The sequence below is a fragment of the Diorhabda sublineata genome, chromosome 7, assembly GCF_026230105.1.
Source record: "Diorhabda sublineata isolate icDioSubl1.1 chromosome 7, icDioSubl1.1, whole genome shotgun sequence".
NCBI classification, from domain to species: Eukaryota; Metazoa; Arthropoda; class Insecta; order Coleoptera; family Chrysomelidae; genus Diorhabda; species Diorhabda sublineata.
The window spans coordinates 12,943,900-12,960,003 of NC_079480.1; the positions used below are offsets into that span (position 1 = coordinate 12,943,900).

The 16,104-nt window shown below is 31.3% G+C and overlaps 1 protein-coding gene across 18 annotated transcripts in view; it reads left to right on the forward strand.

Moving 5' to 3' along the window:
• The first annotated feature begins 640 nt into the window (after positions 1 to 640).
• LOC130447072 (rho GTPase-activating protein 21-B) overlaps positions 641 to 16,104 on the forward strand; it is a 257,972-nt gene continuing 242,508 nt past the window's right edge. For 12 of the 18 annotated variants that reach the window (XM_056783708.1, XM_056783709.1, XM_056783712.1 and 9 more), the window contains exon 1: positions 656 to 832. The gene's annotated coding sequence lies outside the window, so the exon portion shown is untranslated. Of the gene's footprint in view, positions 833 to 16,104 lie in introns of all 18 variants that reach the window. The other 6 variants (XM_056783706.1, XM_056783715.1, XM_056783718.1 and 3 more) reach the window with 1 other exon arrangement.

Here is a 16,104-nt window from a genome sequence, read left to right on the forward strand (position 1 = left end):
TTAGCAATGGAATTAATTAAAAATTTTATTTTAAAACCGACTAATCCATTTCTGTAATATTTTATTACAAAAATTATTATTAAATACTTTAAGAGCCCTCTGGTGATTCCATTATAATCTTTTACTTAAGTAATATAGATAACTACATAAAAATACAGTAATTGAAGGAAACATCAATTGGTTATATTTTTATCCGATAGATGACAACGGTAGTGCTTCCATTATTAATGAAATATTCCAAGCCTAGTTGTCATATCAGTGGATAAATCTGGAATAATGTAATTATTTCCAAATATTCAAAATATAAAAGTTGATAAAAATGAAAAGTACATTCATAAACTACATAAGAAAATTTACAGAACAAGTTTTTTCATTTTATTACTAATGAATTAATCTTTTATCTATCAACAAACAATAATATAAACTCTTTATGAATTACATGTTCTATAAACAATGTTTTAATTGTGTAGTCTATACAAAACTTTCTAATCTGATAATATCGTAGGTTGCAGATGCTGTTTGAATAATAAATTTTCTGTAACGTCAAATAGATAATTATATAGGTGTTTGCTGTTACTTTTATATTTTTAGAACTTTTACTAAAAATGAGACAACGTCGCAAACTCATTTGAAAACAGTCAGTCGCCATCTTCAATTCTCCGTGTTCAGACAGACCAGTTGCAAGTGAGACAGAAAGAGTGGTATATTTAGAAGTGGATTTGTACTGAGTGTCGTTTATTTTAAGTGTAGTGAATCGTGTGATTTGTGGCGAATATTTTACGAAAATGGAAGCTATCTTAACTGGTTCTCAGCTGTAGCTTGACATTACGTGGTGAGTAACCGTTCTTCGAAATTATTGAAACTACCAAGTGTACTTGCAGCAATACCTGTTAAATTTAAAAAACCTCAAATTTCAATCAATTTGCATATCCTAATATCCAATTTATTTACATAATTTGAGTTAATTTTGATATATCTTTAGTTGATTGATTTGTTATTATTTTGGTTAGACAAGGTAAGCGACTGTTTGTGACATATACCTCATGCTTCTCTTAGCTACTCGATGATTTAGTATTATGGAATGTGTTAAAAAGTGAACCATTTGAGATAAATTACCATTATTCAACTTTTATATGGGTCGTAAGTATTGAAAGTATTCACAAATTCAGTTGTCATATATTTTCAATATCGTTCCTTATTGAATGTGTAAATATTTGTTTTTTATTTTGATAAGAACGCGTCATGTTTTAATGATAGCAGAAAATAAATAAGATTTCAACTGCTTGAATTATTGCATAAAAATTAAGTAGTATTACAGTTACTAGAAAAAAATCTTCAGTTATATTATGAATTAGTTTGGAATACAATAGACATTAGTGTTAATACGACGAGGGCACAGATAAATATTAACAGACGTATTTGAGACACTTAATATTGGAAACCCTACAATAAAACTGATTTACCTTATAATTTGTTGATTAAGGGTTTTCAAACATTACAAAATTTTGGTAGAAACATGATATGGGTTAACATCAAGATTTCTTATCTTTTTTTCACTTGACATTTTATATATGGGGCCGAGAAACTAATTTAACTTTATAGAATTCTAAAAATCGGATTTAAATCACGACAGCTGGAAAAGGAAATATTAAAAATCTATTGGTATAAAGTATCATGTTCCAAATTTTATTTAAAAATACTTAATACTAGTTTATTAGGAGTGAAAACTATTTAAAATAATCTTTGAAAAAATAAAAATTTATTTGAATGTGTAATAGAAATATTCAATCATTACTTATAGACAGATAAATCAAAGTATAAGAAGTGCGAAGTCAGTAAAAACAAATCAATTTTGTTGGTTATACTGATTACCTACTCAGAATCAAAATTTGTTAGCTTCACAGTTTTGGGATTGCTTAAAATTTGTTGGGCATGAACTTTTCTGCTATAGTAATTACCTACACAGCCATCAGCCACTTTTTTGAAAAAATATAATGTAATTGAATTTTGCCATTTGGTAAAATAAAATCATTTGAAAGAGATACATATCCAAGTTGCGTTATATCATAAATTTGATAAGATTTTATGAACAAATTTCCGAAAATACAGTTTGCGAGAAATATTAGTGAAACTGTATTACCTAAAGGGTTACAAAAATGAGTTATATTCAACATATTCATGATAAAAACATTCTTGATAAAAGTTTTTTCAATTTCTTTCTATATAGTGTTAATCACTAGACCAGAATTCAAATTAAGAATCAGTAGTTGATAATTATTAGTATTTCAAATAACTCCTACTTAAATGTATCTCCTGTGTGTGATTTTTAATTTATCTGATTGACTTTCAAGCATCATTTAAATCTGATAATTTATTCTAGTAGTTCACACTCAATAAATTACTGAACCTTTCAAGTATAAACAAGTACTTCTTTCTGGTAACAAAAAGTAATATATCTATATATTTACATTACTACAAGCCTTTAATGCTCATGATTTATTTTTTTTCTCATCTGATTTCACAATTCTCCTCCACAGATTGGGATTCAGTACTTTTACACTCCCAATTCAATTCTACCTCTCTAATATCCTTCATAACTTCATCCAATCAATTTTTTGAGTCTCTCCTCCTCCTCAATGATCTTTTATGCAAATCTATTTCCCGAAATCGTTTTAGTATGTCCCAACCATCTTTTTCTTTGGGATTTTATGAATCTTGTTATTTATACAAATTCTTTGTGAGTTTTTCTTCTCCAAAGTCCTTCATTTGTTCTTTTCCAAAAATTTTTTTCGATACTTTCCTTTTCCATATAGTCAGTTTTGTTTCTTCAGCATTTGTTGCTTTTCGGCCCATGTTTCATTTTCGTATGTAACTGTTAGTCATATTGTTTGGTTATATATATATATATATATATATATATATATATATATATATATATATATATATATATAAATATAAATTATAATTTTAATTGCTCTAGATAACTCCTTTGATCTTATCTATTAACTTAATGATCACAAGGCTTTACTTCCTTTGGATAATCTCTTATTTATTTTTGTCAGCTCTTCAGTTTTTATTTGCAGTGTTACTCCCAGTTATTAGAATCCTCATGAACTTTTTCTATTTTATTATTATTATTATTTGTCCTTTTCCACTTTAATTTCTATGTATCTCTTTGTACCAATTAAATTTTGTCTTAAAACCATATACTTTTTTCCTCGTTATTTATTCTTAATCCATAATTTTTTCCAGTCTCTTTTAGTTTACAAAATTTCTTTATTTGTTCTGGTTATTGAAGCTAAATTCCTTGAAACTTCCTTGGTATTTGCTCTTCATTCCAAATTTTCCTCATTATTCTGCATATTCTTTTCTATATTTGATAATTTATGTTGGTACCCCATTCGTTCCTGCACTCTTTGGTTTTTCTGTCAGATCTAAGATCTCTTTATTACTTGGTTCCACCACGAAGTCCCCATTTTCCAGAAAAAGTAATACGTCTGAAAATAAATGGGAAATAATCACCTCAACAATTGAAAAATATGAAAAGAAATCCTGCTAAAACACATCATGGCCTTAGAGTTATCCTTTTGAAACAAGCTAAAGAAACAATTGTGGGTCTTCTATATTTATACTCACAGAGGACAAAAAAATGTTCACTGGAATATATGATTGACCAAAACTTGATTTCCTGTCAAAAAAGAACCTAGTGGTAGTGCATTTAGTAATGAAGTCAAATAAACCAGGAAAACTGGGTAATAACATGTGGTTGGCTTTAAAATATCTATAAAAAAGAACTTTAAGAAAGGATTAAAAAGAAACAACAAAAATAAATGTGATTCATTCATATTTGGGAAGTGAAGGCATGGTTAGATTCGTAGATAATCTAGATGATCTAAGTCTGGAACATACATCAGAAAGTTGAATGTTTATCTTCAGAGACCGAAAGTTTTGTATGATTAATTAAAAAATATAACGGGCATTGTGATGGTTTGTGTAGTGGTAGTACCTAGTTTCTAGTGCATTCTTCATGATTATCATCAATGGTTCCATAAATTTCAATTTTGTAATATATAGATAACTTTCATATAATGAAGTAGAAATTGAGAAATGTATCGATGATTCAAATTCTCAGTTTAACCTTAACGACAATGATGCAAACACGATCCAGTTACCTCAAATAAACAGTATATTAGAACTGCTAAAGGGTGTTTTATGTTTTGAACGCAAAATGGTTTGTTACAATTAATCATTATGCTGTTATTTTCATTTATTGTCCACTAGTAGTACCCACTTGTGTTAACTACCGAGATTTCTTAAAAAGGGTTTCTGTTACCGACGCGCCACGTTCTGGACGACCGTTATCAGTAACAATTAGCGAAAATATGGAAACAGTAGCGCTGGCGTTAGTTGAACCAATCTGCAGTGCGGCTATAGGGAAAACTTCGTTTATACGTCATTTCATACAGGATGGAGCTTCGCCGTACTAGGCATTATGGGTCCGGGAGTACCTTAATATTCATTTTGGAGAATAGATAGGGGCAGACGAGGATCCAATGAGTGGCTTTTCTACGGACAACGCACCCTTCCCGACCTCCGAACTTAAAATGCTTTGCCGTACCTGCCTCTACGTTGAGAAACGTTGTCGCAAATGCATTGGTCAAGGGTGGGCATCAATTTGAACACTTACAGTAACCCTTTTTCGAATCCCTTTTGTAATTTCTTTTAATAAATTCATCATTACGCTGCATTTTTTCTCTTATCACACTCCTCCGGCAGGAGTCTCTGATAACTGATTCTCAGATGGGGTGAACAATTAATATTATCAAGATAAGGCCGGGACTTATCCATGTATATCCGGGATGGTTGCAGCCCTCAACTGGATTCCCAAATAAAGGAGTGAGTTGAATCCTTTGTTATTGAAACTCCCAACTTGAGAGCCGTAGAACTGCGGGAAAAAAAAAATAAAATGAGGATGGAAACGGGAACACAGATGGAAATTACTGAAGAAGGAACGAGTAGAAAGAACAGATTTGAAGAAAAATGAGCTCATACTCTAACATGTGAAAAAACTGAATTTATACTTTCTTAAAATATAACCAAACAGGAATATGTTCTATTCTATAATGGTTCTGTTAAATAGATAGAAAATACGAATTCATATGAAAAATATCATACGATATTTGCTTAAAATATTTTGATATTTGAAGTGTAGATAGGTAGAGGAAGAATTCGAATACATTCCGAGTAAAGTGGGCGGTCGATAACAAATTAATTTCCTCAAAAACTCGATTGTTTGAATAAATAAATCCGAAGTAACTACTGTGCCACAATACGTAAACAATTGAAAATTGAAAATGTTTGAAGAAAAACGTAACAAGCCAAAGCCAAACTCTGTATTTCAATATACAAAAGTATTTTGATTTTTATAGAGAAAATTAATCAAATTTAGTGTAACATATAATAATTGTATAATTATTATTTTCAACGCTCCTGGTATACAAAATATTTATTTAACGATAACAATGTTATTGAGTAACTACATCTGGCGTGATGCTATCTTTAAAAAGACGCTTCGATTAACTTTCAACTAATATGGAAAAAATCAATTTCAATCCAGGTATTGTTGGGTTCATCTTTTGTGTATAGTAAATCTCTCTTCGAAATCATCTCATACGCTAAGATGATTTCTATTATCATTAATTGTAATTTAATATTATTTATTCTCCTTTTAACAACAATGCAACCACACAGAGTATTCACAACAATGATATATCTGTCTATCTTTATCCTCTATTTTTGATGATCTGTAGATTTTGCGATATAAATAATTTTCTTTGTCATGACTTAACCTAGTTTTTCTGATAATTAGGTAAATGTTTCTAGACGAAATGTGTGTTATGTCTATTTATAAATTACTATAAAATCTTTTAAACTTATTGGTTTCCACAAGTCATTTCTGCAATGTAGCAGAGTCATTAAAAAATTGGCGTTTTGTCAGTTATTCAAATTACGAGGTCTGACTATTAAATAACGAGACTGGTTACGAAAAACGGTTCTATTTTAAAAATTATTCTATATTCGAATACTCCCCTTCAATATACTCATATACTTCAATATTGTTCGAAGCAGTGCTGGAAGTCTTCTTTGGTGGGTGTCTTTAGGAGCTCTGCCGTTTTTTGCTTTACCGCTTCCATCGACTCAAATCGGGTCCTTTTCAAAGCAGATCTTTATCTAACCTTTCTAACCTCCAATTGTTCTAAAAAATGTGTCAAATTGGGTTTGACTGAAGAAGGATGAACACCAACTCAAATCAAAAACATAATGAAGGATGTTTATGCGTCCAAAAACAAAAGAAATTGGCATTTTCGAAAAAAGTGTTCTTAAGATAATTCACATTCACAGAACATTCACATTAGTCCAAAATGATTGCTTCGAATTTTCAGCGCAGTGCAGAAGCAGCGTCGAGAGGCCATAAAAGTGTAATCGGAAAGGAGAGTCCGAGCCAAAAAATATAAGTCACATGAATTATCAAAAAAGTGATGACTACAATATTTGGAGACTGCAAGAATATATTTTTGATTGACTTCGAAGAATCAAATACAACCATGAATGAACCATATTACTCTGACTTACTAAGGCAGTTCATAGTTGGTAGGTGTGGGCGGCCGTTGAAGCCTTTGAGCACATAAGCCTTTAGATAGGCCCGTCGTGTACCCTTTGATGTCGTTATGACAGTGCTTTTGGTCACACAAAGGATGGCTTCTGGCCCCATTGGTAGGTTCGCTGATCTCAGTCTGGCGAGTGCGCCCGCTTCGTCGTTGCCCAAGTGACCGGGCACCCAAACGAGCTGCTTCTTGCAGCCATCACTCACCAGATTTTGAAGGACTCTCTTACTCTCCAGCACTAGCCTAAAGCATACCTCTTCGGCTGTTATAGCTTGTATGGCAGCTCTGCTTTCTGAGTTTACTGTGTTCCTGTGGCGTCAATTGTGTATCGCGCGTCCGCATTCCATTACAGCGAATACCTCAGATTGGAAGACGGTAGCGTGTTCCCCACTGCTCCAAGCCCTTATTATCAACGTTCGTAGGTGTCATTTGGTCGCTGCCCATCGAAATGCACCTGTGGCCTGCGCCCAGATTTTCGCATGACCAATTGGTCCAGCCCGCAGTAGGCTGTTCTCATGGCTTCGAATTGTTTCGCAAGATCCAGGGGTAGAAGGTTTAGTAAGACCTCTTACTGAGACAGTTGCGTCGAAACAATTATTGAAAAAAAGCGCGTCAAAATCTGCCAAGGTGTTTGCTTCCTTGATGACACCGTTTTGTTGCCCACAGTTTTTTGTTTATTCATGATCTTTCTATGTTTCTATGAACCTCATTACGTATATGTGGATCTTTTTAAAACATAAATGTTCAAGCACGGCAAAACGAATATGTTTATAAGATGAAACCAGCTGGTTTTCACCTCCATATCTATTATTATCGAAATCAACTTTTTTGTACTTATTTTTGTATTAAAAATAAATTTTTGTGAAATTTTCGACTCGTCTTTTTATCACACCTTGTATATGTGGATCAACTATTACAGTACATACTTTTTTTATAGAATCGCCGTTAGCTGCTAACTATTTTCGGATAGGTATTCAGAGTCCTGGTTTCTGGAAATAAGAAGTTTTATTTTTGCTATTTTCTTGACAAGGAGTAATTAATTTTCAGTGATTTACCTTTTTTTATTTATCTTATTAAACAGGTATAGAAATATACTCGTTCTTCCATAAATATTTGAGACAGCAATTTGAAACATTAAAGAATTTATTAGTCGTTTTTAAAAAAAAGTTGTAGGCTTTTTGTAGGACTATTTACGTCTTTGAATTAGGAATGTGTTGAGCTTCCAGTAGGTCTGTTACAAGATTATGGATTGTAAAATATTTTAACAGGGTGTTTTAACCAAGTAGAACTATAGTCTATTCGTTGTGATTAAGAGGAAATTTTTCTTAATGAAAGTAACAAAAATGAAGAAATTATCTATAGCGGATGTCTCATGAATAACGTACTATTTGTTTACTAAATAATTATTTAAAAAGAAATCTTATTTTATATATAAGACAATTTCCAATATATCTGTGGTTTTGGTGACACAGTCAATCAAACACAATTGTGTTTCTCTGTAAGATAAGAGATTTATTGTTATTAACATGTAAACTAAAAATTACATGAAACAAAAGTATGCACCTATTTAGTACTAAACAAATATTTCATACCTGTAAGAAAAGAAACGACATTTAATGTTATTATTAACAATGTCTGTTCCAAAATCACAAATTAAAATAAACTTAAAAATGAAATTGTTTTCCAGCACACAATCACACAACACGACATTCGAGGTTATGCCCTGCTTCCCATCGATGACAGTGACAGATCATCTGTCACAAACGGACTTTATGTGACGTACGGCAAAATAACACGCAAAAGAAAATTATATTTTTCTTTACATATATTTTTAACCCAACGTTCTTTGAGACCTTAGTGAACCATTCTTTGGCCTTAAGTAAATGCAAAAGGTTTTTGCACTGCATTTTCAGCACCTCCTTTGAAATAAAATTTTTTCTCATGCAAGTATTTCGCCTTGGATCTGAATTGATAGTGCGAGGTCCGGACTAAATACTGGATGTGGTAGAAGTTCAATACCATCAAGTTTTTCGATCGTATTCCGCGTAACTAGTTTTCGGTTTACTAAACCTGGATATTTATTCGATTGAACCTGATATATTCGTATTAGTTGTTCACTATATACCTCGGCATTCATAATTCGACCATCTGGAATGATTTCCTAGTATAGTTCTTCCCATATCAATTGCAGATTATAAAAACCCTTGCCGACAATTTTGTTTTATCTACCATAGACGTGATACCTCATTTTATAAATTTATTATTTTATAATCTTATGCGAGAAAGGTATGCGTTTGGTTTAAACAGGGTACCAGACGTGAACTGAGCCGAATTGTCAAAGCGAAAACTATGAAGGAAAATAAATTCTTTGCAAATAAAACCAAAAAAAAAAAAAAATAATAATGGTAGCTTTGTCAACTGATTTCAGTTTTTCTTTACATGTTTTTCGATTCTGTGAATAATCCCCTGCAACCCCTTTCGTGATTACTCGATAAATGGAAAATTTATTTACTCTAGTTAATTCAGCAATTCTTTTTATATACCTCTACTCGAATTTTCGCTTGAGTCTCTGTTAATTCGTATGGTATCAGTTTACAACATTTACAGATCTTAACCTAATGATTTCAAATGACGGTGTATGGTATCTGTAGAAGATCCAAGAGAAACCGATAATCAGCGAGTGCTGGTGATTCCACGCAGTTGGACAATCAGAGCGCGAACGATTTTTAAGCGTCAAATCTCCACTATTGAAACGATTAAATCAACGCTGTACCGTTCGCCCACGAACTGTGTATTTTCTTTAATTTCACATATTTACCTTGCATTAAACTTTTATTTCCATTAATATCGTAACAATTTCCGAATTTCATATTCATCGCACTCCATCCATTTCTATCAACAAAAAAAAATTTGATAGCTGAACATGAGGTAATTTCGATTTCGGAAAAATAACTTTTAAGTATCCGAAGAAAGCAAATTTTTCCTTTCGGGTTTGAAGCTAACAATTCTAAAGCGTGTTTAGGAAGATTTAAATCTCTTTTAAGAACATCTAACTCGTTTTGGGAAAAGAATTTTGACTCAATAGACATATCTACAAAATTAGTATCATTTTGTACTGGACCTGTATTTGGGTTTGTGAAATTTTTGCAGTAGCCGAAAATTGTGTTCACCAGTTTTTCCGCTGCAGGTGAAAGGGTTCTAACGTATTGTTGAACAACTTCAACACCAGTCTGTAGGGTGGAGTTGATAATCAAACCACACTTAAACTTGGTAATATAACCGAAAAAGATGTTGATGAGCAGCAACTGAGGTTGGCGGTAGACAATTGAACTTGTTTTTCACTTTTAGTACTTTTAACGAAACATGCACATCGATACTTATCTAAGCAGGTAGTTTTTTTAGGAGCTCCATGCAAATAATCGAATGCCGTTGGTAATAAACTCTTGTCGAGCTGAATTATTGTTTTTAAAAACTAAAAACTTCAGCACATTGAACTTGTTTTCCAAACATTTTAAATAACTGTTATATTACCCCTACTGTAAAATGAATATGTATATAGGGTGTCCCACGACTAGTTAAAACTATCCGATTATGGCAAAATACAATTTGATTTGATTTTACAGAAAACATTTAATATCTGGATAACGGTAAGGTTTGGGTATAGGACAGTATACATGAATTTGCTTTATTTTTATCCCTGATTGCACTTAGATAGAAAAAATCGGATGGTTTTTTTAAAAAAAATTAAGAAATTTGATATTTATGAAGTTAAACTTTTTATACACACCCTCTATAAAATGAATAATTTTTCAACATACATTCAAATACGTATGACCTTTTTACAAAAAATTAATAACTCAAAAAGTAAGCATTTTTCATAAAATGTTATTAGAGAATAAAATTTTATTAAAATTTTACGTAGATTCCAAAAATGTATTAATATACAGGGTATTCTATTTAAAATAACAAGTTACAGTCCATCTAGAAAATATTTTAGTTAAAGAGATCTTATTCAAAAACCCAAATGTAGAAATTTTCATGATTTTTCTATAAGTATTTTGCCATATACAGGTAGTTTTAACTCGTCGTGGGACATCCTGTATACGTGGCTGTATAAAAACTATTCATACGTTTTCTGTAGATAATTTTATTGTCTACAATTTTCGTCTAAGGTTTTTTTATGATAAAACTTAACGATTTGCTGAAAATCGCGAAAACCCCAATTTGCCTTTGACCTTCAATAAAAGTTTTTCCACACTCGGGAATTATGCGTAACGTTTATATTTTATTTTTAATTATATTTAAACAATTATATTGTTTTGGTGGGAATTTATGTAGCTTTGCTCTTATTTTTTGGTCTAATTTGACCGGACTAGTGAGTTTAATGACGAAATTTTAATTAAAATACTTTGTAGAGTCTTTCCACTTTTCAAAATAAATAAATTTTGGAACTAAAAACCTTTCTTGATATAAATTTATTAAACTAACTTCGAATTTTATATGAAAGGGGACAATAAACTATCTGAAATTATTATTTATAATCTATTTCGGAAAGGTATAGAGTAATAAAATGGGGAATTCCTTCCAGTTAGGGTCAATTTCGTTGTCGGCCATAGGTGTAGGTCTTGAAATAGATGACAGTTCCTCAGATGACAAAAAATGTCATGATTTTTTATAATTTAATTTCTCTGTAATGTTCAATAAAAAATAAGTGTATCTAATAATAAAAATTCTTTCCTTTTAACGAGTATCCTACCGGCACGCCTTTGGCACACTATTTTCAGTGTTTGTGAATGGATAACAATAGGCTGAACCCATATATAGACCATGACCCGGGTGGTACTACCTGCACTCGATAAAAAGAAAGAATTTTACAATGAAATCAATGCCAAACTATGAAAGTGGCTTAAATATTCGTTGGGTCACTCTGTGGTCCCTTTGCATACCTAATGAGGTTTTATTACTCTATACCTTTCTGAAATAAACTATAAATTACATAATTACCATTTTTGCTAGTTTATATTTATTTTTGAACTCTGCAGAGCCTATGCTGTAGCCGCTCCTGGAGCGTGATATTACTTCAAACAACCAGTATCCTAACCATCTCGTACGCATCCTATTTTAAAAGTCTAGTTTAACTAGATTAACGATTGTCCGCCTTCTGCTACGGATCATCTGATATAAATCATCAGTTATAAAACCCCAGCTCTGTATTCTGTTGCTTCTCCTATTAGATCTCCTATCAATAAACATCTAATTGACTGATACGCCGATCGATGGTATTTTTATTTATGACATTTGTCTGTATAGATCGTTAGTAAGAGCCGCTTACAATCCAATCGAATGAATAATATACGGAAATATCGGTTATTCAACTACATTTCAAATATTTTAACTCAACTAATCGATATCTTCGGTAAATAATATTGACATCGTTTCACTTTTCATTGTACATTACCTACGAATTCATAACATCAAAATTAAACAAATAATCGCGAGCGTTCAAGCAACAGGAAAGTCTATTATCGGACTAAATAAAAGTTTATTGTATTGGGAGTGTTGCTTTGTGGAATTTCTTTGTTGGATTGATATAAATACGGAAATATAACAATTTTGGTATTTAATTAACAAAGACCTTTTCATATAATATTCGCAACTTATCGGTTAGTACATTTGAGACCAAAAGCATTGGCCCTTCTAGCTTTTTGAAGGCTACGTAATTGTTCAATTGTTTATTGGGTTTCTGTTTCATTTTTTTTTTTGGAAATATAACCAATATAGCGGATATAACCAGAAGAAATTACACTAGTTTACAAGATTTTGTGTGTTGACGCGAATTCTTTGGTTGATAATAAGGGTGGTCCCAGAAATACCTGGCCCAACAAAAAAAAATTTGGTAAAAAATATATTTTTCAACGTAATCTCCTTTTAGCTCCATATAATAAATACAATGCACCAAGCAAATCACCTCGCAATTTTAAAGACCTTCATAGGTTTTGATAGAAGCTCAAAAATGATGCAAATAACAAACCTGATTTGATGTTAATGTATACTTCTACCCCAGAGGTGAATGCCACCCTTACTCGGGAGTGGAAATTTGAAATTCCAAAATAACACCGAGAATCGATAGAGGATCTTAAGAAGAAAATGTAGAATAAATTTTTTTATTTAACTCAATAATTTCTGAGTTATTCGTGATGGAAAATTTAAAAAAAAACACGTTTTTCATCATCTTTTCACGGAAAACTTGAAAATTACGCATTTTCTGAAAAATTATTCTTATCATAATTGAAGTTTTTAAAAAACAAAGAAATTAGTCAGTTTAAATTGAATTTTTTAAATGATATTCAGCAACTTATGAGTCACTGAAAGCCAATTTTTTTCTTTTTCGTAAATTAATGCAGAGGTTTGAGCTCAAATAACGGAAAAACGATCAATTTTTCATAAAAAATTGTAATAAACATTTTTAAAGTAATTTTTCAGACCTTTAAAATGAGCTTCTATAAAACCGTCTAGCATGAAAGTTAAGCGAGTTATGACGAAAATAAGATGAGTAACTCAAATTTGAAAAAAAAATGTTGGTAAATTTGACACCATGTGCGGCAAAATTAAAATTAATCGTAGCCCATGTAAAATTATCTTTGTTTAAGCCCTAATAACACGTTCCAAATGTTTGAAGGGCTTGGAAAAAAGTTTTTTAATCTGAATTTTTTTTTCGATTTTAAAAAAAACGTTATTTTTCCAAAATATCTCAAATACTATTTACTGAATATTTTTTTTAAACTCACATAGCTTGAAAATTAAACGAGATATCAATGCTAAGGGCATCAAAATTGTCTGAAGAAAAGGGCCAAGAAGGGCAACTCTCATGGTTTTGTAGTTTATGAAATTCCTTACAAAATGATGTATGAGTGAATGCAAAAAGCTTAAAGGGAAGCCGAGTTATTATTAAAAAACCGAATACATTTTTCTAGACATAATACTGGAAAATCACGAAACGTCTTGTTTTGATCATTTTTTTATACATGCTACATAATTCTATACTTAATTTAATGTTGTAAAATGAATATTTTTGATTATTATCAAAGTATGAAGTGTAAAAGGTTTAATATTTATAGGGAGTAAAAAATTGTAGAAATATTTCATTTTATCAGAAGCAACAATTCAATTTCATTTCCTTAACAAAACAAAAGCTTTCAAAAAAATATTTCCTTAATTTTTTTGATAAGGGGTAGTTTTTAAAGTTGAATTAAATTAAAAACTTATGTATCAGGTTTGTTTATTTAAATTATATATATTTTTTCTAATCAAAATCGAAAATAAAATGATTTTATACTTTCAACCTTTTATAAATAACTGTATTAGGGTAGTTACATATAAAAAATAGAAATATTACTTACATTGTAAAAAACAACAATCATTTCACATGTTTGAACATAATGAGCCTATACTGCTTCCATTTAGTAATTTGCAATTTTTCCCATTCTGAGGGGTGGCTTTTAGTGGTTGCATTATTAAAGATATTGAGGGTTAGATTTCTTATACTTGAAGAAAAAGAATTCTCCTATTACGATCCAAAATAAAAAAAATAATCTTTGTATGAGGGGTTGTTTTTAATGTTAGGTGAGCCCATTACCGCTTTAATTCATTAGTTTTCAATTTATTGGAGTAAGGGACGATTTTCACCCCTAAAAAATAAAAAGCATACTTTACGACCAAGTCAGGTTTGAAGAGGAGGGTAAGATGAACTTAATTCCGAATTTTCAAGAATGGCTGTACTAATACACTTTTCCCAGGGATGTTTAATAAGTTTCTCAAAACTACCTGTCTGTCAACAGAAAATAATCTGAGAGTGCCGAATCTGGCGAATGGGGTGGATAAGGTAGCAATTCAAACTTAAAATCGTTAATTTTGGCCATTGCAATAACGGATGTGTGATCTGGTGCATTGAACACTTTCTTCTTAGCTGTTTTTTCTTGATTTCTTCGCTCAAACGTTGCAATAAGCTCCCACAATACTCACCATTGATAGTTTTTCCTATTTCAAGTTAGTCAATGAAAATTATCCCACTTGCAACCCAAAAAAACGATGCCATGACCTTTGCTTGCAGATGGAACGATTTTTGTCTTCTTTGGAGCCGGTTTTCCCTTTTCCAACCATTGTTTTTATTGCTTTTCGGGTGTAAAGTGATGGAGCCACGATTCATCCATGATTATGAAACTGTGCGAAATTAGGCTTTATTTACATTGCCAAACACGTAGTTTTTGTTCCACTGTGAACAAACGCGGTACCCATCTTGCGCACAGCTTTCTCATGACCAAATTTCCAGTAAATATGCGATGTACCGCATTTTTTTGAAATGCCTACTACGTCTGCTAGCTCGCGCACTTTCTGTTCACTATCATCCAGTATCGCTTGGTGGATTTTCTTCAACCTTTATGAAGTCACCTAATTTGGTCGACCACTGCTATGCTGGTCTTCGCAGGTCTTCTTGATGTTTTCAAATTTGGAACATTTGCTGTATATAGATTGTGTATTTTCTGATACAGATACTTCTGGGACCATCCTCGTAACTTCTTGTTGTTAAATCTACAGTAAAAATGTTTTGAACATTTCCGACTTACAAGGGGTGAGTTATAAAGAAGTTTACATACTTTTACCATATGTAGAGCCCCTCGGGGAGGATATCACGTGGCTACATCTTCTTTTTTTATTAATTTACAGTGTGATTTGTGAAATTGACTATAAATTTTAATTCCCTATAGTGTTTAAATAGCTCATTTGATTTTTTTAATAGCAGTTATGCTATTAGCTAAACCTAGAAATTCCAGGATCTGATTTAGGAACATGAATTTAGGGATTCTTATTGAATATTGTACCCCGTTTAATATTATAGTAGGTATCCAATCCAATTCCCTGATTCCAATCCCTTTGATTACCATATACCAATAATAACAATTGATAGAATTATACCTTTTTTTAATACTATTAGAAATCGTCTACGGAGTAACCGTAATTCAATACGGTAATTAACAATTCGGCAACTTTTTAAATTTTTGTAAAAACCATCCTCGTACTTCAAGGAATAATATGAAAAATAAGCGAAATCGATTCAGTCGTTCTTGAGATTAGCGCAACACGGCTTATCATAATCTCAGATATTACACTGGTCAACAGTGGTTTTGGTGCCGAAGATTTTGGAGGTGATTTCTTATGAATTTTATGCCCTGAATTCAAATATGCTATTAGTTTTAGCCTATCAGTTCGAATTTTTAAGATATCAATATTTTTGTGAATTATACATTTCACTATTTTAAAAGCAAAACTATGGTTTAAAGAAACAAATTAAACAATGAATTTTTATTATATTATTCAGATATTACAGGTATTATTTATTATATACAATAGAAAACAGAAAACGTTATCATTTAAATCAATT